The sequence below is a fragment of the Rhinolophus sinicus genome, chromosome 2 (genome assembly GCF_057876585.1).
Source record: "Rhinolophus sinicus isolate RSI-liver-muscle chromosome 2, RSI-T2T, whole genome shotgun sequence".
NCBI lineage: Eukaryota > Metazoa > Chordata > Mammalia > Chiroptera > Rhinolophidae > Rhinolophus > Rhinolophus sinicus.
The window spans coordinates 184,924,792-184,951,277 of NC_142502.1; the positions used below are offsets into that span (position 1 = coordinate 184,924,792).

General features: G+C 49.4%; 1 protein-coding gene and 1 long non-coding RNA gene across 6 annotated transcripts in view; one reads left to right on the forward strand and one right to left on the reverse strand.

The window, feature by feature from the left end:
• The window catches only part of HPCAL1 (hippocalcin like 1), an 89,741-nt gene extending 70,858 nt beyond the window's left edge, over positions 1–18,883 (reverse strand). For 2 of the 5 annotated variants that reach the window (XM_019748747.3, XM_074331685.2), the window contains exon 1: positions 18,594–18,870. The gene's annotated coding sequence lies outside the window, so the exon portion shown is untranslated. Of the gene's footprint in view, positions 1–18,593 lie in introns of all 5 variants that reach the window. The other 3 variants (XM_074331683.2, XM_019748668.3, XM_019748600.3) reach the window with 2 other exon arrangements.
• A 155-nt stretch (positions 18,884–19,038) lies between these two features.
• LOC109456495 (uncharacterized) lies at positions 19,039–26,234 on the forward strand. Its single transcript, XR_002138885.3, has 3 exons — positions 19,039–19,348; positions 22,819–22,972; positions 24,836–26,234. It is a non-coding gene; the product is annotated as an uncharacterized LOC109456495 (long non-coding RNA).
• Positions 26,235–26,486: the final 252 nt, after the last annotated feature.

Here is a 26,486-nt window from a genome sequence, read left to right on the forward strand (position 1 = left end):
CGGGATGAATACGGGGCAAGAGGTCACGGTGGCCGAGGCCCAGGCTAGGAGGCTGGAGCATCTGTCAGCCAGCACCAGCCAATTGCAGAGTGCATGGGGAGCGGAAGGGGGCAAGTGCACTATAAAAAACCAGAATATGTGTCAAGTGACATTGCCCCAATTCTCCCCAAAGGGAGAAAGCACACGTCTCATATATGTATCAGAGCTGCAGCTGGGAGGGCAGTGAGTCCCTCAGGTAGGCTCAACAGGCTTCAAGCCGGCCTGTCACACATTCTCCCCTTTGACTGTCACCCTGACCCAGTGATGCAGGAGCGGTGGGTGGGGCAGGTGGCCTTACCTCACTTCATAGGTGAGGACACAGAGCTTCGGGGCACCAAGAGGGAAGGCCAGCACACACCTGAGTTGCTAATTCCCAGCCCAAGTGTCAGCCAACACATCTGAGCCAATCCCCCACCCCAAGAGCGGCTGGTCAAGGATTTGAAAGCAGGACACACCATCTGTTTTAAGAGCCCGAGGATGACAAAGATGACATGCCAGCCTTCTTCAACACACACTGAAACCACCTTCCCACCTCCCCAGCACTGTGCTCGGGCTGACTCGTGGCCCCTCGGCTAGTGGTCCCGTGAGGCAGGGAGACCCCCTCCACACTTACTTTGAGAAGCATCCCCAAGAGAATATGGCTGAGTAACTTAACCTTTACATCCCACCAAGCAAGGCTGGAAATGAACTGTCCTCCAGGTCAGGATGTATTCAGTGAGCCCCCAGCAGGTTGTTACCGAGACAGAGGACAAATGATGGCCCATGGCAAACGTCCAGCCTTCAGTCTCAGGGTGCTCTGTGTTCTCCAGGGCTTCACGGTTGGGTGAGTGCTCAGAGTGCTATGCAGCAGGTTATAGGTCAGTGTAGCAATCTATTTCCTGCAGTTTTAAAAATCCCACCAGCTGCATCTTTCCCAACAACCACCCCCCACAGAGTGGAAAAAGCCCAGCCGGATCTCATTCAATAAGAACCTGGACCACAGTCCCACATAGACACTAATTAGCCCCAATTTGGCAGAAGAGTAGGACCATGGGGCAGAGACAGTGACTCAGCAAGGTGGCACTTGCAATTCCAGCTCTCACACCCTAAAACCTCGTATTATGCTAGGAACCTTTTCTGCAGGGACACCCCAGAAGAAACAGCATGGCAGCCCTGGGCCCGGTGTTTGGAAGGGAGGCCTGGTCAGCTGGACGCTGGTGAGGAGGGTGGCAGGGATCCACTCTGAGGAAGTGGGTACAGGGAAAGGCCCAGAAGCATGGGACCCCGGGGCCCCAGGGGAGACAGCCATCCCAGCCCAGCCCTCGGAAGCCGGCAGCAATCCTGGCACTGCCCAAGACCGTAGACAAGGTCATCTCTGATCCCAATGTCCTCAGCTGTGAAGCAATTATGGCCCCCCAAAAAACCCTGAGAAATGTGATTATGGCAGCTAACAGGTTAAAAGCACTTAAGAGTTCAACCCAACAACACCCCCTTCACACAGACACACATACACACCAGAACAAACAACCTGGGCTGGTTATTCATTGGCCATTAGCCGAGTTGATAAAGAACTCCATTTTCACCAAAGGTCAGTTAAGACAGGTAAGGCAAGACCAGGAGCGGTTTCTTTACCTTCACTCTCACTTTCCCAAAATGCAATCTGAGAAGCAGCAGGCATATCAGCAATCCCAAAACTTAATTTCAGCAATTTCTGAGAAGAGCTGAATGGCTATGTCACACTCACAGCTATAGAGTGACTGTCTCTAAAGCGAGGAAACTGAGGCTGAGGGGCGGTGACTTTCTTCCCAAGGTTACAAAACAGGTAGCCTGGCTAAACCCAGAACTTACTCCAGAGAGTTCTACCCCTGCCAGGAGAAATGCAGTCACTGCCTGAGCCAGGCCACGGAGGAACGTCTGAATAACAGACCACTCGCAGATAGTACTGTCGTCATGGCAACCAAAGTCTTAACAACTTTAGCATTTCCACAACCTTTGATTGATCCAGTCTCAAAATTAACATCACAATGAAACAGTATTTGCATTTAATTTATTTTAATTGTCTTTTACACAACTAAATGTCTTGGTTTCACCCTTCAGAACAACAGGGCGAGTGAATTCTAAAGAGTGGGTCTCTTAGAACAAGATGAAAGCTAATAATGTAAAATTTTCCTGTTTGGAAGAATTCTCCACTGACATTCTGGAAGTACATTTTGCTTATTTCTCCCTTTTTTCCTGAGATGACAGCAGGACATTTTGCATGTTGAAATTCATCTATTGGACTTTGTTCTCATATCACATTTTTAAAATTGAAGATTAGAATGCGTTTGGTGCATTAGTTCAAGGTGTGTAAAGGAGCGACAATGGAAGTGTCTGTGAGTTCCAGGAGGTCAGAGGTTTTGTGTCTCGGGTTTTCTTTTCCACTGATGCAAACCCGTGCCTAGAAAAAACCCTGGCGTGTAGAAGGCACTCAATAACTATTTGCTGAGGGAACGAATACGGGCTAATCCTCATACCTGAGATAAAACGTGTGCAGCACTGCGAGCAGTGCCAGTTCCTTGAGCTTCTACTATTTTCATTGTAAGTGAGGCGCAGTTCGTGCCTAGAAAAGCTGGTGCATGCACTTCTGGGCCAGTAAGGATAAGGGGTGCAGGTGGGAGGGGAGTTACCGCACCTGGGGGCCAACACCTGTCACCCACCACCCTCAACAATTCCACTGAGCATCCACTTACCACAAGGGGCCCACTCAGCCTGATGCAAAGCCCGCTCAGAATAGAGGAATGAACAGGAATGTGCGTGGTCTCTGTCAACTGGGAAGAAAGAGGCGTTTTTAAAATTGCCATTCTACCCGAGAGGTGATCTAACACTGACGGCTGAGCGCAGGTGCACAGGGCACACACAGGGAAAAGGGATCAACTGGCAAGAGCAGTCCTGCTCGCTTCTTGAAGGAAGTATGGGTGCTCGCCAGGTGTGTGTGTGTGTGTGGGGGGGGGGGGGGTTCAGGGATTCCCAGCAAAAGGAATAGCATGTGCAAAGGCCCAGACGAGTGAAAGTGTGACAAGGAACTGCCAATCAAGAGTTCAAGATGTCGCCATGGGGTGATGAGTTAGAAGAGAGGTGTGGCAGGGTCACAGGAAGGGCTTTTCAGGCCATGTTTGTGTTGGGACTTTGCTCTTGAAAGCAAGGGTGTCAGAGCCTGGAACACTGAGAAGGCTCACTGCTGGGGCTGTGTGGGGGATGGGCCTGGGGCAGGGGCAGGGAGCCTGGACACTTACAACAATGCAGGCAGCTGATGGTGAGTGAGGCACAGGTCGGTGATGCTGGAGAGTCTGGGATCAGGTCTGGGGATCTGAACCTTGATGACTCACTTAAGAGACCACCTTGATAGGATATGGAGGGAAAGGAAAGCTGACAAGGAGCTAGAATGTCTGCCATGCTCGCCTGTGTATCTGAGCAGGCGATGGTCCATCTGGGGGGTTTGTGAACATATAGTATATTTGGTTTGAATACTCCATCAAACAACAAAAAAATCAACAAGCAGTGGCTTAGACAGGAAAGGGTGTTGTGTTCAGGGGTTAGGCAGTGGTTCAAGAATGCCACCAGAAACCTAGAGTCTTTCTCTGCTCTACCGTCCTTACCACGTGAATTTCAGCCTCGTGGTCACAGGCTGGCTGCCCTACTTCCAGAAACTATATCTGCGTTCCATGCAGGAAGATGAATGGGCCAAAGCTTTCTGTCTTGGGACTTCGGCTTTTTATTCGGGAAGGGAGCTGGGATAGGAGACCATGCCAGCAGCCTTGATCTGACATCTCATTGGCTAAAACTCACCGGGTTCTCCTGGCTGGAAGGTGAAGCCTTTGGTTGTCCAGCCTCTGAGTAGATGGGCCCTCGACTTGCTGTTCCCTTTGCCTGCCACCATCCTGCCCAGTTTCCACATGGCTGGCTCCCTCACTTCTTTCCAATCTTGGCTCAACTGTCACCTACTCATGAGGTCTTCTCTGAGCATCGTATTTCAAATTTCATTTCTCACCCACCCCCTATCTAACACTCCCACCCCTTTACTGATTCATTTTTTCCAGTCTTATCACCTTCTAAGTATTAATACATTATACTACATAATCGACTGATCTAGTTTACTGTCTATTGCTCCCAGCTAGAAACATAAGCCCTGTGAGGGCAGGATTTCTGCCTGGATCCTTCTCCTAGCACAAAGTGCTGGCACACAGTGGTAGCTGTGAGAATGAATGAATGAATGAATGAATGAATGAATGAATGAATGAATGAATGGCGAGCTCTGCCAAGGGGCTACTAATGGGATAGCACCTTTCCCTACCTGGGGATTCTCTTTGCAGGCCCCTTCTCTGCTTAAACGAGGTCTATTCAATACATGGTCAACGCCCTTAGAAGCCCCCAGTTGGGAGGAAAAATGAGATCCAGCCACATTTGGGAGGCAATAGGCCAGGACCAGAGCCTTAAAGATGGCTGGGCCGTGGGAGCTCGAGCCGCAGTTTGCCAGGAAAGGCAGGGTGTCTGAGCCGGCCCAGGAGGCTTCCTGGAGGAGGTGACCCCTGAGCAAGACAGGGAGCTATGAGGGCGATTTGGGAGGGTGTGCGGAGCCAGACAGTATCCCAGGTAGGAGGGTTAGTGTGAAGCATATGTGCCTCTCCTCAAACGATGGTGCTGAGAATCAAGATGAATTCTCTTTCCCACATAACCCAAGACTCAAGGCCTGTGATGAGGAGCTCCCTGCAGCCCAGAACCTGCTCCCTCAGCAAGACACAAGTCAGATGCGAACAAGTCCCTGAGAGTTTTACGCCACAAGTCCCCACCCCACCCCACCCCTCGGCCCCTCTGGTCCCCGACAAACGTGGCCACACCACTGGCTACAACTCAGGAGCAGGTTTAAGGGGAGCTGCTTGCTAAATACATGCTCTGATTTGAGCCAAGCCGACTGTATTTGAACAAGTGTTTTCAATCTGACCAGGAAGTTCCGAGGCCGTCCACACACAAACAGCCAGTCACTTCCCTACCTGGCAGACAGAAGGATGGGGCAGGTCCAGTGCTCCAAGGGGACAGGTGAGCAAATACAGAAGTCAACCCATTTCCTTTACGGGGCCCGGACAATCCATTCTCCTGGCCTCTTCTTTGGGCTGACATGTTGCAGGAGGAAAATGAAAACCACAGATTGACCCCAGACCGAGAAAAAGGAAAGGGAAAAAGACTGGGCACTCAATTTCCACAAGGAGAGCCATGAAGACCCAGCAAGGAAACCTGCTGTTTCAGACATCATGTGTCGGGGCGGCAGGAGGTGGATATAAAAAGATTGATGATGATGGTGATGGTGATGGTCCTCCCACTTATACAGAGCACTTTAGAGTTTACAAGAGGTCTCATGGCTGTTTTTACTGCAATCCTGGGAGGCAGGTTTTATAATCCGCATTTGAGGGAGGAGGAAGCAGATGCCCCAGGACAGTGTGGCAGCAGACGCCAGGGACATATATGGAAAAGGCGACGGCAGGTGCTATTTAAGCCTCAGGAAGGGGAAAAGGCTGGGTACAGAGTCCCACAGAGGTGCCTTTTTCCTTCAAGAAGAACACTCTGTTCGCTATTCATTAGGTGGTAAGGAAGTCAGTCCAGCACCAAGAACAGACATGTCTAGTCTGAACTCCAAACTGGAGTTCAACAAGGCAGGATGTCTCTAAGCCCAGGGCACTTGGGGCCTGAGGCTTGTTTTGGGGTTCAGATCGCAGCATCCTCTGTGGTTAGAAGACCAAACTCACCCATCAGATCATGGCGCACAGAGTCTAGAGCCTGCCACTTTCCCAATGTCGCTGACAACCAGTACAGCCACCAACTCTGTTGTTCCACACCCACAGGCAGCCTCTTCAGGCTGTGACAAGGGCAGTCGAGGTCCCCACCAGTTAACAAGCTTATGCAAAACGGGCTGTCCAGCAATGGGGCTACTTACTATAAACCCACAGAAAACAGGAAAAAAAGGGGACGTGCCTTTCGCTGATGAGCTGACTGCAAAGTAGCACAGGGTAGGAGAGAGAGACAGGGATGCCCACCACGGGCCCCCAGCTACGGGTGCTGTGGACACTCTGTTTCTGTGGGTCTAAGGACGCTGAAGAACTGGAGGAAAGGAGAAAGGATATTGTCCAGTGTTGGACAAGACCCAGAAGTGCAAAGAGCTTTCCACACAGTTAGCCATCGAGTGATTGCCTCTGAACTATTAGATGGGGAAGGACCCAAGAATAGGCATGAACAGGATTTTTTTAGTGTATAAAATTATGGGAAACAGACTGATAAAGCATTGCTCTATGTACTGGAAAATGTCTATGAATAAGAAGAGATCAAACGCAACAGTTGCTGTAGCATCTCTCTAACAACGCCCGGGACCCACTCACCCCACTGGACACACTGTGGCTGATCGCGTAAGCTGGGAGCAGATCAGCCCACAGCCCCTCCCTGGGTCCCACTGTCTTGGGTCACAACCATAATATAAGCTCCACAAGGGGAGGGACCCCAGTAATCTTGTTCACTGTGTACCCACATAATTGCTGAGTTAGACAGTAAAATCATCATACACACTAAAGAGAGCAGGCCTAGCTTTATTAAAAGATTTTGTTCTGGTTGTTGTATTGGATAGGTGTTCCTTCGATGCATTTAAGCGTTCTGGCAGAAAAGGTAGGGTTACACTGCGTTAATAATTAAGCAAACAGAATGGAGGGCAAAATTCCGTCCGAAATCACTATGTAAGTCAACTAAAACATATGACCTTTGTTTAGAAAAATTTCATTCACATACATAATTTCAGAAATATCACACAAAGTGAAGCTTATTCCTTTCCCAGAACAACTGGGATACCCAGGAACCCACAGGGACACACCCAGTCTCCATGGTAACCTACCTGTCTCCAGTCATGGCACCTCTTTCCTGTCTTTATGCGGAATACTGCAATAAACTGAGGACTCGGCTTTCAAAAATAGCAATTTCTGAACATTGGCGCCATACTAATTTTTTTTTTAATATGGTTTCCTTATGGTGAAGAGCCTGAAATAATTTACCAGATGTGTATGGAATTTTGCTGACAATTATATTTTCTCAAGATCATAAATATGAACAGCAAACTATAAAGATGTGATTTTTTTAAAAATTCCTAAACCAAGAAACTATAAGCAGCCACTGAGATAGCAGCAAAAGGCAACCTGTGATTTTTCACATTTTATAGCAATATTGTTTGCCTGGAGAGATAGCCCAGTCCCCCAAATATCTCTCTCCTTCATTTACACTGAAATCAATCTTTCATATTAGCCAGTTTCTCTGATGGCTGACCTAATTTTCACAACTTTCTGCTGCTGACTTAATATCCTGAACTTAGATTAAACCTCTGAAAAATGATGGGAATAATAGCCTAACAAGCTTTTGGAGGGATGCCACTAAAAGTCAGGAATGGCTCTAACAAGGGCTCAGATGGCCCTGCTTACCAGCCAGTAAATAAAGTCAGTCAACTCAACATCTGCCCAAGGTAACCCCAGGTCAGCCCAAGGTCAGCCCAAGGTCAACCCCGCTGAAGACCGGCAATCTTACTCCAGGGGAACATAAAGGAAGGGCAGAGATGGGGAATAGAAAAAGTTATTTTCAAAGAGAAAGCTGAAAAACATCAGCCTGATATACAAACAATAAGGAGATTGTTCCTGGAAGAGAGCCACTGTGTGAACACTTGGTGATTAGAAAAGGGAAGGAAAAGCAAAGAAAGATGGGGGGTGGGCAGGTGGTACAAGGAGATCAAACCACCTCATTAAAATACCCAAGGTTAACACAGCAAGAGCTGCAAAGGCTCCTTCCAGATCAAGAAACAAAGTGAATGCCCAAGTTCAAGCAAACAAAAAAGAAGAAACACATTCTAGGTCGTACACTAACTCTACCCTCTGCCATGTTGAAATGGTGAATTTCTTGGAAGACACAGAACATTTTCCTTTATATCCCAGTTAACAGAGTTACTCAGTATGGAATTTAGATGAAACTAATGAATTCTAAAGCTGCATTATGATAAATTTCCATTCAACGAAATCATCACAAGTATGGAATTTGTGGGTTCCAGCCAGTCTGACTATAAAAAGAGTTTGCCCAGCAAATAAAGAGGATAAACAAGGTTATCAGAGGAATGCGCTCTTGGAGTCCTTTTAAAATCTTTTTCCCCCAATAGCAAAAGTAATACATGGTCATTGGTGAAATTTTAGAATTGAAAGAAACACGAAAAAGCAGGAAAGAGAAACCACTCATGATCCCATCAGACTCAACCATTTTTAGCAGTTTGGTGTATTTCCTTCCCATCTATTTTCTCTAATTTTTCTCCCAAACAGAATTGAAATGAAACTGTCAGTATAGTTCTATATCTTGCTCCCAGACCCACATTTAGGAGAAATGTTTAAATTGCTTATTTTCAACCCCTTTAGCAAATACCCATTAGCTTATTACCACAAATGTACTTATTTCAAAGAATTCTCAGTAATTCATTAAAAAGACCAATTTGAGGTGAAATCTGGTTTAAGAGTATGCATGAATACATATACTTTTGTCTGAAAATAATACAATTACTTGTCTTCTACAGTACTCCCTAATTCTTTTCTCTAATTCACAAGTAATCAAAACAAGAAGTCCAGTCCACCAGTTTCTTAGGTCATCAGTGGTAAGACCTCCTAGAAAGAACAGAATTGTACCATTACAAGGAGGTGGGCAACATCCTGGGCACTGCTTTCTCTTGCTGATGTCCTCGTGCAGGAACGGTAAACAGCTTCTGCATAAGGCACTGAGAGCCTAAGAAGTTAGCCCCACTGCCAGCCTCCCACAGCAAATATCCCACCGAAATCACTCAACTCCATTGTACCACGAGCCCGCCTGGTCTCAGATTCCTTAACGTATAGCACCATTCCCAGCACAGGAAGTTATAAGAAAGTGTTGCATGGACAGATAGGCAGACAAAACAGAGCGTTTACCTCCCTAACATCACCTCCTAACTCTGGCCCTACCCCTTCCTTCTAATCTGAGCTCCACAAATGTGTTCCTCAATATTATCAGTTTCTTCTGAATTCTGATGCCAGCCCTTAAGATGTCTACTAAAGCCTGGCCAAAGTGTCTGTGTTTTCTAAGAGCTTCTTTTTTTTTTTTTTTTTTTTTTTTTTTGCTGTTTAGCTATGAAAATTCTCTCTCTGCTTTAGGTTAGATTTGCCTTACAACTCAAGTGTACATTTTTAAACATTTGTCCTGAATTGTAGAACTGACAGAATTTAGAGGTTTTCTAGCCCTGAGATCTATTTGGCAAATGAGGAAACTGAGATACGGAGATAAAAAAAGTCCACATCCCATTAAAGCCATATATTAATAATGGATGGGGGTCACTCCACCAACCCATAAAGCCTTGAGATGGCTTCCAGACCTCTGCCCTGCCCTCCTCTGCTCTGCCATGAATGCGTAAAACACTCACCAATCAGCAAGAGCCCACAGAACAGCACTAGTGCACCCACCTGCCCAACACACATTCGGGCCTGCAAAGCAAGCCCCTTCAGCATAGATGTCACAGCTCAGCAGACAAAGTCCTCCTTCCTCTGTCCTTTTGTTCTATTCAGGCCCTCCAAGGATTGGATGATGCCCGCCCCCATTGGTGAAAGTGGTCTTCTTTACTCAGTCTACTGATTCAATGCTCATTTCTTCTCAAGATACCATCACAGACATACCCATAAATCATGTTTTACCAGCTATCTGGGCATCCCTCAGCCTACTCAAGTTCACACACAGAATTAACCACCAAAACTAGGATTTTCCAAGAATCTTCCAGATCATTCTCATGAGGCCACTTTCAGGGTAACATTCCATCATCTACCCATTTGGGATCCCTATGCTTACATCATCCTGTCCTAATTCCCTTCATTACCCCCCTAATATTATTAGGTTGGTGCAAAAGTAATTGCGGTTTAAAAAGGTTAAAAATAATTGCAAAAACCGTAAGTACTTTTGCACCAACCTAATAGTACCCCCGACCCCACCTCTGGCAAAAAGAAAAAACAGTTAATTCAGCAGAAATGGGCTACATGATACAATGGCCCAAAGGTTGGGAAACAATGCTGAGACCTGATGATGATGATGATGATGGTAATGGTGATGGTGGTGATGATACTCGACAGTGATGATGGAGATGAGAGTTGACAGTGGTAATGATTGTTACAGTGATGGTGATGGTGGTGATGATGATAATGGTGGTTGGTGATGAAAGTGACGGTGATGATGGTAATGGTGATGATGGTGATGACAGTGACAGTGATGATGGAGATGATGGTAATGGTGATGGTGGTGATGATACTCGACAGTGATGATGGAGATGAGAGTTGACAGTGATGGTGATGATGACGGTGATTGTGATGGTGCCAATGGTGATAGTGACAGTGACGGCGATGATATAGTGATGGTGATGGTGATGATGGTAATGGTGATGGTAATAGTGATGACAGTAATAGTGATGATGATGGTGATGATGAAGATGAGGGCGACGATGTGGTTGTACTGGGGAACCAGCAACTGGCCCCGGGCAAAACACAGGGGGAAGGAGCTATGGGCTGCAATGAGAACTTCGCACTGCTTGGGGGCCCCTGGCGGAGAGAATCTGGAATTCCTTACCTGTGCTCCATCTCCTCTCCTCCCACTCCTCCTCGCTTTCACCAACAATGGTGAAAATAACTCCCAAAAGCATAAGCATTCACCTTACAGCTAGCTCTGAGAACAATCAGCCTGGCCGTATTGCTTTTAGGTCAGGTGAGATCATATCAGTAAGAACATATGCCAATAAAAGCAGCAATTCTTTATCCTATCTTCAGAGAGAAAGAAGGAAAAGCACTCCCCAGAGAATAGAATGGATCGTATATGCCAAAGGTCCAGCATGAAGGAAAGCTGGGCCTTAGCATCTGCTTGAGGCCTTTTCCTACCTTACTGACTGGGAAGAAGGAAGACACCAAAGAAGCCAGAGCAGCCTTCACATCTTGTCTCCCACCCTGGAAGCTGAGCCACACTGTCCAGGCTGCATCACCAAGTATGCGATTGGCACCGCATGACTGAGGGATTTTTAATAAAGCCTCATTCCTGCCACTGCCACGCCATGCTTTGGCGACGGGAGGAGGGGGGAGAGAGAGAGAGAGAGAGAGAGAGAGAGAGAGAGAGAGAGAGAGAGAGAGAGAGAGAGAGAGAGAGAGAGACCAGCTCTGTCTGCCCATGGCTCTGCCTCGGCCCCACGTCAGGGCAGGCTTTTCTGGGCATCCCACACTCACTCTGCCAGGAGTGATTCTCCAGCCACACACACAAACACAGAAAATTGTACAACGTTGGAAAGGATTTTTTTAAACCTAGAGAATTGATTTTGAGAGGTTCTCACTTCCCTCCAAAAATGGATTACAGAACAGCAACGAGAAAGGATGGGAGTGACAGGGAAGAGCAAGGAACTGGCATCAATTCCATTTTATGGAAACGTCTATTAAATACACAGGAAGGAAGCAGAGACCTGAACATTGTGCTGGAGGGTGGGGGACAGAAACACTGTGATCCACACACATACACACCGCTGCACAGTATCGTAATTCTGCCAATGTTCCCAGGAGTCCTGTCAACCCACTGGCACACTAACACGCACGCACACATCCGAACTTAATACATGCTTTCCAAGCATTCAAAGAGGGAAGGGACCAACAGGTGCAGGCCTCCTGACGTCTGAGGAAGAAACTGCAGATCTCTTTGTGCACACCCCAAAGTTCAGGGTCATCGTCAAGCACCCTGAGAGATGCTTCTCAGACGACATGAGGTGGGACAATCCAAAATGGCAGCTCCCCAAACTCCAAATCATGACCCTCACCGCCAGCTCCCTTCCGGGAATCTTCACACACACATTCACAGGTTCTCACATCAGATGACTTGTACCACAGTCTGGGTCAAAATATGCCTAACAAACCTGAATTTGAAAATAAATACTTAGTAGAAGAGGGGGGACTACCCCCCAAGAACATTTAAATAGCAACTGCAGCCAGCACCATTTACTGCACACATGTGAGTAGCCAGACTCAACTGGACACTGCCTTCAGGTCTCAGATGACTGTCTGAGGTGGGCCTAGAACTCTCTTTGCATCTGAGTAAACTCAGGCTCAGAAAGCATCACTCATCCAATAAACAACAGAGCAGAGCAGAGATAGACTCGAACCCAGGTCTGCCTGACCCCATCCCTGGTCTTTACCCTGGGATATTTCGCAAAGCAGGGCTGAACAATCCTGATCATTCAGGAAGAAGCAAGACACTCTTACTGTCCATCGAGAAAGGTCTCTGCATCAGTGGGATTAAGACCATTTGTAACCTGGTGGTCGACACACCAGACAGAACCAGATTTACAATTTCTGTGTCTCGGGTTGCATACCTGTAAAATGGGGTCTCCTCCTCTGCTACTTTCTTCAAAGAACAAAAATGATGCAAGAAGAGGAATTCTTCTGAAATACACAAGGCCTGGAAGTGCACTCACACCCTCCTTCCCCAAGGCCCTTCTTCTGTCTGTTTACCAGACCTTGCCACACATTCACCCACTTACATTGAGCCACTTCTACCTGGTCAGTTGTGAGCCAAGTACTGGGGTAAATGAAGATGTCATGTGCCACTCGTGCCCTAACAGGAGTTTACACTGCTTGGGAGGCAATGACGGGAAAACGTGAACATCGGCCCAGGAAAAGCCCCAGAAGGAAATAACCTTGCTATCAGATAAGAGCCAAGGGAAACTGACCTAGTTTATTTCTTGGTTCTTCTACTTTCTGCCATGGCTTTGGGCTACTTCCTTTGCTCTGGGCATCCTTGATTTTTTTCATTTAAAAATATATTTAATCCCATTTGTCTCACATGTCCTTTCTGTAACAAGACAATGTATGTAGCGGGGCCCCACCCACATCACCATTATATACTCTACACTTTAAATTCCAACCCTGCGACACAGTCAGGAGTTCACAAAAGAACCGTGAGGAAAACAACTTGAGTGGGTCCAGCCAGCAGGCCTGGGTGTATCGCAGTGCCCAGCACAGCACCAGGGGAGGGATGAGGGGCCAGCTCGCTGCTGCGGCAAAGAGCTCTCCATCCCACAAGCAGACAAGCACCCAGCTACTTCATCTGCGCTGAGGGAGCAATCAATTCTAACTGGAAGACTCACGGAAGAGGCCCTTGAGCCAAATCTATAAAAGGAGAGGTAGGAAGAAAGGCAAATCTAGAGAGACAGAAAGCCAAGTTGTGGTTGCCTGGGGCCGGGGGTGAGAATAGGCAGTGACAGCAAATGAGCACAAGGGAGCTTCCAGGGGAGACGGAGATGTTCCCGAGCTGGATTGTGACAATGGCTGCATACCTCTGTACCTTTACTGAAGAGCACTGAATTGTACACTTAAAATGGGGACATTTTACGATAAATAAATTATATCTCAATAAAGCTGTTGGTTAAGAAGAGTTTTTAAAGGATGAGTAGGAGTTTAGCCAATAAAGAAGTCCAGTGGGAGAGAGGAAAGGCAGGCCCTGGAATAAGCCTGCCTTGCAGTCCCACCTCCAGCCATTGTCCCCTTTCCCTCCCAGATACCTGCCCCCATTCTGGGTGTCAGTTTAGACAATGTTTTCCTCAGAGCCGCCCCCTTTGCAGCACCTGTCACGCTCCACGGGCCCGTTTGATGCTCTCCTCATCCCCAATCCAAGATCAATGTCACCTGAGGCAGGGCTGAGGCCTGTGTTCAATTTCCCGAGCCCAGCTTGGAACAAGGCACACAGTAGGTATTCAGAGGAACACTCACCGAGGAAGAGAATGAACCTGGGAGGTGACCAGGTGGTAGTGAGATGACGAAATCTGCCTTAAACATTGACCTAGGATAGCATGACTGCAGTGAAGGAGCCCGAAGCACAGCTCCGGGCTGAGGGATGAGGAAGCTTTGCTCCTGGGAAGAAGAGGCATGGGGGATGGGGAGGAGGGGCCAGGGCAACAGAGGACCGACTGATCAGATGGACGGAAGAGGAGGGGAAGAGCACAAAACCACTCCTGAGATTTCCAGCTGTAACAAACAAGAAGATGGGCGTCATCCGCCAGAAGAGGTAGAAGATGGGTTTCAGCGTTGGGGGTGCGGGGTTCTGGGCTCTGCTTTAATGTGTCCTGGGGGAGAGCACTGGGTCTGAACGTCGGGAGAGCCAATACTCCTAGTACAGTGACTGACTAGGGGGGCAAAGGAAGAGTTTGGTTAGAGCAACAGAGTATGGAGACAATTAGGGAAGACTTCCCTGAGGGGAACCATGCACTTCCAAAGCCTTCTTACTGTCTTCAGGATCATGGCAGCTTTATCGGTGGAGTAAGCATTGAACAATCCTGAACGTTTCTTAGGCAAAGTTCAGAGACCCGTGGTCCTCAGACTTCTCATCTGATGAGGGACAAGGGGCTGATGCCAGCACCCCTACCCCAGTCTCCTGGCTTCCTGCCACCCTGGGTTGCACCCTGAGTGCTAAAAAGAAACATACGCAGAAAACACAGCCATGGATTAGCAAGCCTAGGGAGTGCACTGGGCTTATAAAGATACATGAAAAGTACCCAAAAATGCATCTTTGCTGTCCTGACGCAGGCAGGAGAGGGCTGTAACAAGAAGAGAGCCAGAGTTCTTTTTGAAGGTGTCTTTAGTTAGTCATGCCTCATAAATGCAAAGATATGAATGAAGCTTTGCCTCTGAAATTCAATTATACTTCAAATGACATGGCCAAGGTAGAGCTCTCTTAAAGGATTCACTGTGCTTTTCAGATAACTTAAAACAATTCCTTAGACTTGGACGTTGCTCATCAATGCCTAAGAAATGTTCCACGGTTCAAACTGTATCGATCACCTGAAGTTACACTGAAACCCACACCAGTAGATTCCAACCTTTGTGTGTGTGTGTGGTGGAAAGTGATTTGAAGGAAACATTTTCCTCCATGGGGCAAGAGAGCCCCTCTTAGCCCGCTCTGCTATCTCCATATACAATTACCCTCTGTCATCCCCTAATTAGAAATTCAACCCAAAGGGCCGAATGAGATGCACAGGTGCACAGCCTTATGTGTGGGCTAAAGAAACCCAATGAGATGGTGGGAGAATGGTGAGTCCCCAACCTGAGAACAATTAAAGTCTACAGTACCCTCCTTCCCCAAGCACAATGATATCAGGTACTATAAACTAGCAAAAGACACATAATCCCCCATCAAGAATAGGCTGGCAACTCATAAATTGGAAGCATTATCCCACAACAAACAAGCATGATTTAGGGCTGGTTGGAATGCTAAATTCTAATACAAGTCTGATCCCAATCTAGATAACATTTCAGCTGCCAAGTAGCCTACTCTTTGGTGCCAAATAAACTCTGGGGCTCCCTACCCTGTTTCCCCGAAAATAAGACCTAGCTGGACAATCAGCTCTAATGCATGTTTTGGAGCAAAGATTAATGTAAGACCTGGTATTATATTATATTATATTATATTATATTATATTATATTACATTACATTATATAAGACCCGGTCTTATAGTAAAATAAGACCGGGTCTTATATTAATTTTTGCTCCAAAAGACGCATTAGAGCCGATTGTCCAGCTAGGTCTTATTTTCGGGGAAACACGGTATCCTGGATTATCCCTGGTTCATAAGTTGGTGCTTATGAACGTGGCACTTTACCACTTATGACTAGAAACACAAGGTCTTAGAGTCAGTGTGGGAAAAGGGCCATAGACGTGATGGAGAGATAGACTGTCCCATGCATAAACACTGCAGGTGGATTTTACGTGAATGGCAACACTTGGGAGTACGGTGTGAGGCCCTGTAGGGGTGGGTGCAGCCCTGGAAGACAGCACTACTGCTTTCCCAGGATGAAACTCCACAGCAGCTCCAGTTGGAAATAGAGCTGGGTACCATTCCACTCCTGTCCATGTGCTCCTTACTCCACAGGCCTGTGGCCAGAAGGGGGCATTAAGATGAGTTCGGAAGGAATCTGTCCAAAATCTTCTATTTCTCTTGGAGTCGCTCTTCTACCAGAGCTTGTTGGAAATGACTGGGTCATTGGCGAAGTTTGGGCGAATCTCTGGTTTTCTGGGGTTTTGACTTATTCTTGTTTTTCTATAAGTCAAATGACCTTCGGAGCATCTGATTCCCAATGCCAAGTCTCCCAAATTATCACACATTAACATCTATTCTCCACTTTACAAAAGGCATAAAAGTGGAGCCCAAAGGGAGCAGGCAAGGCTAGATCAGGTACCAGCAGCAAGTGAGAGGCAGAGCCCCGGGGCCTTCTCTCTGGCATATTATCCAATAAAACCTCAGGAGCTCAGTAATTACAGGCACTTTCAAAAGTGAAACAGAAATAGATCTAGGGCCAAAACACTGGTTTGCTTGAGACAAAGAGCTGGTTTCAACCAGGGGGAGAAACAGTTTTTGATCTGTCTTCTGAGAAAGCCAGACTAATTTTTTTAAAACATTATTATTGAATCTGATTATGGGGAAGAGGAGGATGAAAATCAAAAGCCCTTTCTCCTCTAGTGTATAAAATCATTTTATGGAACAGGCTGCATTCTAAATGTGCCCCTGACACCAAATCAGGATGAAAACTTAGCTTATTTGGTTCCGCCGGCCTGCCATCACTGCCGAGATCTCAGGGCTTACATACTGCCATCACTAAACCTGAGGACCCCAACCAGAGGCTTCTTCTCCTGCGTCCTAAAAGCCTGCAGAGTATTCCAGCTTTCCTGAGAACACCAGCAGGAGCACCTGACACTTGGAAACGAAGCCCAGACCCAGAGGCCGCCAGGCCCACAGACCCCATGCCCCTGCCCATTCTATGCCAGCTCCATTTTGGGAGCCTCCTGCACGGTGAGGTCAGCTGCTCTCTTGGTGAAAGGTTATCTGTTGTTCAGACTGGGAAGGGTCCTGGGAGGAAGAAACCACAGAAATGGAAGGAAGGATTCCCTGAGTCTGACAGAAGGCGGCAGGGCAGCGGGGCCAGCTCACCCTGCTGGGTCCGAGGAAGTGTTATGGTGCTGTTGGCAGGACTCTCCCTGAGAGTGCATCATGGTTGGAGCTGTGTGCACATTCACTGCAGGTCAATGTTACCAGTAGCAGGTTTCAAAACTAAGTATTTTTAAAATTAAAGTGTGGGACTATGAGGCAGGGTCCCAGCAGACCCTCTTCCTCCTGCGTGAGGCCGATCAAAGGGAGCGGAGTGGGAGGGGTGGGGGTGGGGTCGGAGGGCGTCCAATGCGGAGGCCCAAGGCAGGACTAGCGGTCCTGGCAAACATCCTCCTCTAGGGGGAACCGGTATCTGCGGGGAGCAAAGGGGGTGGCCTTCACTGTGACCAGGCCCAGCCGGGACGCCCTGGGAGCCCGAGATCTGTCCCTGCGGGGAGCGTCACTTTCACACCGTGGCTCTCAAATTCCACAAGCTGCACGCCCCGGGGACTAGGCACTTGTTGAACAAAAGGGCTCCCGACCCCCGCAGCCGCTGCCTTGGCCAGGAGAGGGGTCCCGCTCGGGCGCAGGAGCCTTTGCAGCTAGAGAAGGGCCCGCGCCGGGTGCTGCGCTCTCCTGCACACCCGAGGCGCCGTCGCCCGGGACGTGCGGTGAGGAGGCGGCGCCCAGCAGCTGAAACTTTCTCGAATCTCGGTGCTTCGCGGGTAAGTTAGGACCCGGAGAGAAGCACAAAACACGCGCGGTGGGGGCGTGGGGGCAGGATGTAAGAGCCCCACCCACGATAAAGAAAAAAAAGATTAAAAAAAGAGGGAGACTCTGATCCAATTAACGTAGCACCTATTGTGTCAGGCACTTGGTCAAGAGCAATCATTTTAGCTGTCACGACAGACCCCGAGGGAGCAACTGTCCCTATTTGATAGATACAAATCGCGACCCGGGAAGGTGGTGTATCTGGTCCAGTGCGGGTCACAGCGATGCCAGGGCTCCTAACTCGGGAAAAGGGCTCTATCCGTCACCCCTCCGCCCCGGAAGGAAGGAGCGGATGGCCGTCGTGCGGATCCTCTCCCCCAGCCAAAGTGAAAAGGCGATCCACGTGGGCCGCGCGGACCTGCCCCCGGGCGGGACTAGCCTGAGGTGCCCCCGGAGCCCGCGCTAGCCCCCGGGGATCCCAGCTGTCCCTCCAGGGCTCCGGAGCTCCGCACTGCTCCAGCCCCCCGGGAGCCCGGCTTCCGCGCGGGGCTGGACCGCCCACGCCCACCCCGCTCCTCCCGCCCCAGGCACAGCCGCTCACACTCGACACCCGCCCGGCCGTAGTCCCCACCAGCAACTGAGCCTCAACACACAATTCCACAAACGCAGCCCAAAAGGTGCACACACAGATCCCCAAGAGGACACGCCATTCCAGGGGCACACCACCGCCCTCAGTCACCCACAACTCCACCGCACAGAGAAACAAACATAGGCACCCCCACCCAACACACACGCGCACACACACACGCAGAGAGCCGGATCGCAGCGGACGCCGCGCACTCCCCGCAGACCTGCAGCCCGCCCCTTCCCTACCTGCTCCCGCGCAAGACGCGGTCAGCCGGCTTCCCGAGCCCAAGTTCGGTGCTGCCGCGCTGGGGCAGGCGCGGGCCGCTGCCCCGGACAAGCACGCCGAGACCGGGAAGTGTGGCTAGGAGCGCGGGCCTCCTTGCGTCCGCAGCCTCCGCGCCGGCCCTGCGCTCATCGCCGCCGAGAAAGACAAAAGGAAGCCAGCAGCGAGGGAGAGAGCGAGGTGGAGGTGCCCGCCCGTCCGCCGGTCCGCCGCCTGCAGCCGACGCGACCAGCCTGCCAGCCTCGGGAAGGAAGGAACGCGAGGGCGGGGCCCGGAGGCGGGAGCCGGGGGCGGGGCGCGTGGCTGGGGGCGGGCACTCAAGTTTCCTACGGACTGCCCCCTGCTCAACCACGCCCCCATATTGGCCACTCCTCGTCTCTGGCCACGCCTCCTGCTGGCCCGTCCCACGCTGGCCCTACCTAGCTCTTCTTTAGCGCACCCCGGGCGAAGCCGCGGCTCTGACCCGGTCCCAACCCGCGGGAATTTTGGGTGAGGGGAGGAGCCGAGCACCGGTTCCGCCTCCCAAACCCTTGGCCTCTGGCCTGCGGGTGTGGGAGAGGTTGGGAGGCGGCGCCCGGGAGGGATCGGCTCGGTGCCCGTTTCCCCGCCTCCCGAGTCCTCGGCAGGAAATGGGGCCCGGGTTGCCCAGAAGGGGAAGAGCCTGAGTCGCCCTAGTCCGCTTGCTATGCCCCTCTGTGTCACCATCAACGCCCGTCCGGTGAGCAGATACCACCAACCTTCCCTCGCCTTCTTCAGAGAAGGAGCCGGGGGCCGGGAGAAGGGAGACCTGCCTTGGGCTCTGGTTGACCTCGCTAATTCCAGGCGGTTTGGGCAGGCCCCTTAGACTCTCTGACCTCCGTTCCCCCATCTATAAAATGGACGGGAGGAGCTGGCTTCTTCCGGCCCTTCCCTCCCAGATGTGCTGTGAGTCTTCAGTCTCTGCTGAGATAGGGGCTTGGTTGAAATCACTGAGATAATCCCAGGGACACGTGGCCTCCTGGGAGAGGCAGACCGTGTTTCCTGCAGACTTCCTCTATTCCCTGACGATGGCACCTGCGCGAGAGGGCAAGAATCAGGGACTCCTCGCCCAGCAGCTCCTGAAAATCCAGGCCTTAGAAAATAAAATATATACCACTACCACCACCACCCACCCCAAACATCCCTGAAGAAAGGTAACCACAGAAACAGCCAAAAATGAGGAGCTGGGCGTTAGTGTTAGACTGAGACAAACTGTCTTTCTAGCGTCTCTAGGGAAAAACTCAAATCCTCCTCCACAAAAACACGGTGAGTGAACTCCCACTACACAGGAGGCTGCAGATAAAAACCGGTGGTGGGCGGCTTTGAGGGGGAATTGGCTGGGGGCTGGCAGGCAAGGTGGTCTGAGCCCAAACGCCTCTCTCTTCAGGCAGAGGGTTAAACCAAACCTAGAGGGAATTGGTCTCCTAGCCAGCCCTGCTGTGAGGATTACATGAAATAATGACCATGGGCACCAGCAACACTGACCTTGGTGATGCCCTATGGAGCCAGCTCTGGTACCTGGGGTACTATCTTTCCTTCCCAGCGGAGACCAGTGGCCAAGGTCATTGCTTAGGCTTTCTGTAGCATATCGACGCAGAGGATAGGGTTCCAGGTGAGGAGCCTTCATCAGGTACCCAGACCAGGGCCATCAGCCAGGTGGTTAGCAGGGGTAGTTTATATTCTGCTGTGGTCACCCATCTGATGACCTTCAGTGCAGGTTGGAGGGTGTGGGGAAGACTCCACACAGGTGTTCAGGAACCCCAGCATCTTCCATCTAGAGATTCCACCACCCTCCTTCAGGGCTTCCAAGCCTCCACTGGCCCCTCAACTTCCAGCCCACAGCAAGAGGCAAGCGCTAGCTGGGGTCTCCTAGGCATTAGAAGACAAGCCTGGAAGGGGGTGCACATCACTTCTGCCTGAATTCACTGACCAGAATTAATCACCCAGTCCCTGGTGGCTAGGGCTCTGGGAATTGCAGTCTTCCTGTGTGACCAGGAGAAAACAGTCGCTTTGCTGAGCACATTGCGATGTCTCTGCCACAGAAACAGGGCACACTTCTCCCACACTCAGTCACAGGGCAGCAGATGTCCACACAAAGCACGATAATTACCGTCCTCGAGGCCTGAGCTATATGACCCCCTGCAAACCCAGCTCATGGGGAGAGGGACAGGAAAGACTCACAGAGCAGGTGACAGTTTTGCTGAGCCTTAAAAGATGAGGAGAGAGCATAGTAGACACAGGCGAGAGGCAGTGTGGATGGTAAGAAAGCTCAGGGAGACCACAAAAACAGACGGAGCATGTTCCTGGACCCTGCCTCTCACACTGATCTCCGTGCCCGGGCTGCTGGGCTGTTCTCTCACCTGGCCTGACTCTCCCTCTCTCCCCACCAATCTGGAACCTACCTATCCCTCGACTCAGTTCAGCTGTCACCTGGCCCTCCAGCCTCTCCGCTCACATGTATTATACTTCTCTCTTCTCTGAACTTCTGAAGAAAGTGTGTGTCTCCCTCAGATGAGACACAACCTGCTCTCTTCCTTTTTGTGTCTACTGCACCTTCAGAACAAGGACTGTAAACCCCTTATGAAGCTTAGTGGAGGGAGAGCATATAGTGGTGACTCAGTAAGTTCGGTGGCATTTAATAAGCCAGAGAAAGTAAGAAAGCAAATTCAGGGTAAGGTGTTATATTAGTTTCCTGGGGCTGCTGTAACATAGCACTACGAGCTGGGCAGCTTGAACGACAGACATTTATTGTCTCAGAGTTCTGGAGGCTGGAAGCCCAAGATCAAGGTGTCAGCAGAGTTGGTTCCTTCTGAGGCTGTGAGGGAGAATCTGCTCCAGGCCTCTCCCCAGCTTCTGTAGCCATGAGTATTTCTTGGCTTGTAGATGGCTGTTTCCTCCCTATGTCTTCCCATTGTCTTCCCTCTGTGTGTGTCTCTGTGTCCAAATTTCCCCTTTTTATAAGGACACCAGTTATATTGGATTAGAGCCCACCCTAATGACCTCTTCCTAACTTGGTCATCTGCAAAGACCCTATTTCCAAACAAGGTCACATTCACAGGTACCAGGGGTTAGGCCTTCAACATCTTTATGGGGGAACAATTCATCACATAACAGATGCCATGCTATATATACAATTTGTCTTCCACACGATGGCTGTAAACACCTAAAGGCAGGAATGACTCTGATTATTAATATCTGACTTAGTTTTATGATATTGTTTTTGAAGCACTTTGCCATATACTACCTCCAACATTCTTGAAATTATTTCCACCTTTTACAAATGAGGACTCCTATGCTTAGAGAAATGAAATGCCCAGGGTCACATATGAGAATCAGTGACAGCCAGATCTAAACGCCAGACTTGATATCACTGTGCTGGGCCCATACAGGCTTTGGAAAAAAATACTATTTAAAAAAATCATTTGCCGTACTTTGATGAACTTAATTGTGTATCCTACCAGGGAGGATCTTTCAAATAAACGTGCTTCTAGCTCATAAAGCCTTGCCCCCAAATGTTTGAGGAAGTGGAGGCCTGCTGGTTTCCAGATCCTCTTTTGATTCTGTCACTATTCCATTTGTAATTACAGAGGGGAGAAGTGTGGCTGCCGGGAATATGGTGGGCGATGCTCCCATAGGGTGGGGTGGCACCTCTGACTGCCTGCCTTTCCCCTGACCTCAGAAGCTCAAAGCTGAGGAAACAGCCAGAGAACACGCTAGCAGCACCGGTGGCAAGAATCTCTGGATCCTGCCTTGCGTCAGTCGATGGGTCAGAGGTGGGGAAATTGGATCATTAGACCATCCTGCTTATCCCTGAGGTCCAACAGTGTTTGTGATGGCCCCTGAAGCAGATGTTGTGGTTCATGGGTCACTCAGGAAGTGTGACTCAGAGGCACATTCTGATGAATGCCCTTCCTGGTTCGTCCCTGAAAGCTCCAGGGGTCAAGATAAACTAGACTGTCCCATCTCCTAGAGCAAATAGACTGACTTGTGTCCCCACTCCAAATTCATCCATTGACGCTCTAACCCCCATTGTACCTGTATTTGGAGATGGGACCTTTAGGAGGAGATTAACATTGAATGAGTTCATAAGGGTGGGGTCCTAACCCAATAAGATCAGTGGCCTTACAAGAAGAGGAAGAGATAATGAGATTGCTCCCTCTCTCCACAAAGGCCATGTGAGGACACAGCGAGAAGGCAGCCATCTGCAAGCCCGGAAGAGAGTCCTCACCAGATTCCAAGTCAGTCGGCACCTAATCTTGGACTTCCAGATGCCAGAGCTGTGAGAAATAAACGTCTGATGGTTCAGTCAGCCCCCTAGTCTAAGGTATCTTGTTGTGGCAGCCCAAGCTAAGACATGCCCTGTGTGTCTTCTCATCTTCTAGTTCCCACCCCATCTGCCCTGCTGCCCGTCTCTAATCTCAAGGCCTGGGATCCTAGGACCCTGTCCTCAGGACCAGGGTCTTTTAGGACCTTATTTTGTTCCTTGAGCAGTACCTTGCCCTCTTGCCCCTGCTCCTAACCCTGTCCCCAACCCTGGCTTCTAGGGAACAGGGTGAGGGTGTGGAAGGGAGCCTCGGGAGGGCTCAGGAGCTGGGCTCGTCTCTCATCTCCAGGGGAAAGTGACAGGAGTCCAGGAGGCAAGTCCAGCTCCTGTGGTCACTTGCATCAGAAACTTGGGAGGCCCCCTTAAACTCGTTTAACCTCTTGAACTACCTCATGGGGTGATTGAGAGGCTTAAATGAGCAACATTAGACATTCTCAAATGCTCCCTCTTCTTTCCTCTCCTTTAGCAAGCCTAGAACATTCTCTTCAGCAACGCCTTAATCGAGCCTTAATCCAGGCTTCGGATTTCCTATTTTATGAAATGTGGATATTAATGTCTCCCTTAGACTAAAAGAGGCCATGTGCGTAAAGGGCTGATGGCATGACAGATACTCAGTAAATGATAAGGACGTTACCTTCGGCATCACCAAAGGCTGGCTGATCACTGCAGATGTATAAAGAGAACCATCCTGGTGGATCTCAGCCAGCAGACCTGGGTTCTGGTCCCAGCTCTGCCAGGTTTTAGCTGTGTCCCCTGAACAAGACACCAAACTCTCTGAGCTTGTTTCCTCCTGAGCGCTCTGCACTCAGGTGCCTGGGGGCCTTGGGGGTCAGATGTGCCAATGTACGCTATTGACATGCGTACGGGGACTGCAAGTGTTAAAGGAGCCTCTCCACAAGGAGTGGGTGGGGTGGGTTGGAGTAGACCCCTAGGGCAGATGTACTTTGCTGGTTTGCACAGCTGGATGGATGAGGGCCTACAGGATCCGTGTATAACACGCTTGCCCAGTGCAGGAGGGGGCACCTGGTCAGCAGCTTGCCAGCCCCCCGTATGTACGCCCCCAGCCCAGGGCTCTGCACACCAGGCCTGATATCGTTTCCATGTCACCGAACCATGAGGGGAGCAGCCCAGAGGCTGTTTGGTTGCATTTCGCTTATTCTAAATCACAAAACCCAAAGCCAACACAAACAGCCGCTTTGACTGCTGTTTCAAACCAGCTTGAACCGGAAAAGGCTGCTTGCCTTTCCAGCTCTGCTCCTGATGTCTTCTCTTCTGGGAAACAGAGCTCCTGATGCTTGAGAAATCAGTACATGCCCTGAGCAGGATTATAGGTGTCTGCCTAAAACAGTCCCACGACTAACATGGGACGGATATAACCACCACCACAACCACCACCCAGCCCTGTGTGTCTCTCATTTCATCTTCTAGACAGCACTGTCCAAAGTCCAACAGAAAGAAAATGTGACCCACATATAAAGGCACATTTTTTTTAAGTAGAAAGACACAGGTGAAATTCATGGTACATTTTACTTAATCCAACATATAGAAAATATTATAACTTCAATGTGTAATCAATCTAAAAATTATGAATGAGATATTTTGCATTTTTTTTATACTGAGTCTTTTTGAAATCAAGGTGTATTCTATACTTATAACACATAGATGCAATTCAAGTGCTTAATAGTCTTGTGTGGCCTGTCGCTATTTTACAGATGAGGCAGATACAGGCCGGGGACTCCCAAGCTTTAGTGTAGGTCAGAATCCCGTGAAGGGCTTGCAAAACACAGATTGCTAGGCCCCAGCCCCCAGAGTTTCCCATTCACAGAGTCCTGGGCATTGCTTGAGAATTTGCATTTCTAACAGGTTCCCAGGTGATACTGATTCTGCAGGTCAGGAAACCACACTGTGACAACCTCTGGCCTAGACCGTCCTCTGAGGCAAGCAAGAAATGTGCTTTCTCATTTACACCTGGGAAAATCACATCGTTACTGCAAAGCTACAGCAATCAAGGCAGTGTGGTACTGGCATCTGGACAGATATAGAGATGAATGGAATAAAACTGAAAGTCCAGAAATAAACACCCACATGTATGGTCAATTGGTTTTGACAAGGGTGCTACGACAATGTAATGAAAGAAAGAATAGTCTTTCAATGAGTGCCTTTCCCAGGGAAGGCACTGGATCAAATGTTGAGATAGGTTTAGAAGGATCTAACGTCCAATGTAAAAATTGTTTTGTTTTCTTAGTAGATTCCTGGTTTCCTGGGGCTGGAGGCAGTGATTCGAGTGATATAAGAGGCAGGGGTCTTCTACAGGGTACAGGGTTTCTTTTGGGGGGAGATAAAAATGTTCTAAAATTGGTCATGATGATGGTTACACAACTCTATGAATATCCTAAATAGACCATTGAATTGTACACTTTAAATGGGTGAATTGCATAGCATGTGAATTATATCTCAATAAATCTGTTAACAAAAAAGAAAAAAGACTTCATTTTCCTGTATCCTCTTGTGGGGTCCACTGACTAGCATTCCCGCCTCCGGGACTTTGCACATGCTGTGCCCTCTGGCGGCGGCACTCTTCCTCCCCTGCTTCACCTGGAAACCTATTTAGCCTTTAGATGCTCCTCAGAAGCCCCAAGATACACTGGGGCCTCAGGAAAAGTGTGTGCCCCACTTACCAAAACACCTTCTGTAGCTGAACCAAGTGGAAAAAGTTCATAGAAGCTCTACCAATCAAAAGCCTTGGCCATCTAGAAAGCCCTGAGTTGCCCTTTCTGTTCACAGACCATTGTAGACCTTCTGTGGCGCTGTCAAACCTATCCAGGGGGCTCGAAGGCTACACGGCTGTGACCTCAGGCTGATTAGACACGCTTGTTCCCATTGCACAATAATGCAGGGTGGTACAATAAACAACGGGCGGTCTCTATTTAGAATTGTGATATTTTGTTCATCACGGATCTTTGCACATTAATTTGGAGTTTTAAATAAGTTACATTAAAATAGGCCTTGTCTTGCTGACTGAGTTTTTGGAGCCTCTTTCTGTGTTGAGGGGGAGGCGAGAGCCTCACTTGGCTCACCCTGACCCTGGCCCTGGCCCCCCTGGAACCTTCCCTCTGTACTTGCTCGTGCTTCTCTAGAAGCCTGATCCCACCGATTTGTCACAGGCTCAATGATTGCCTGTCTCCGCCACCTAAATGTGAGCTTCCTGGGGGCATGGATTTGTCCTGTGTATTTATGTCTATACCCAAAGCCTGGACAGGCTGTGACAGAAGCAAGCTGTCACTAACACTGCCTGCGTTAATGAACTGGGGACCCATTATTACTAACTGCTGCTGCCTTCTGCACTAAAAGGACAGCCCAAAGAACCGCGTCCTCCTGTTTGACCCTCCCCCTCCTGGAGAGTAAGCCAAAGTGACTTAAGTTGACTTTTTCTCCCAGGGAGAGCCAGTTGGGACCTGCGGGGCTCAGTGGGCATGGATGTATGTCAGGGCTAGTCTGGGCAGCCTGGACAGCC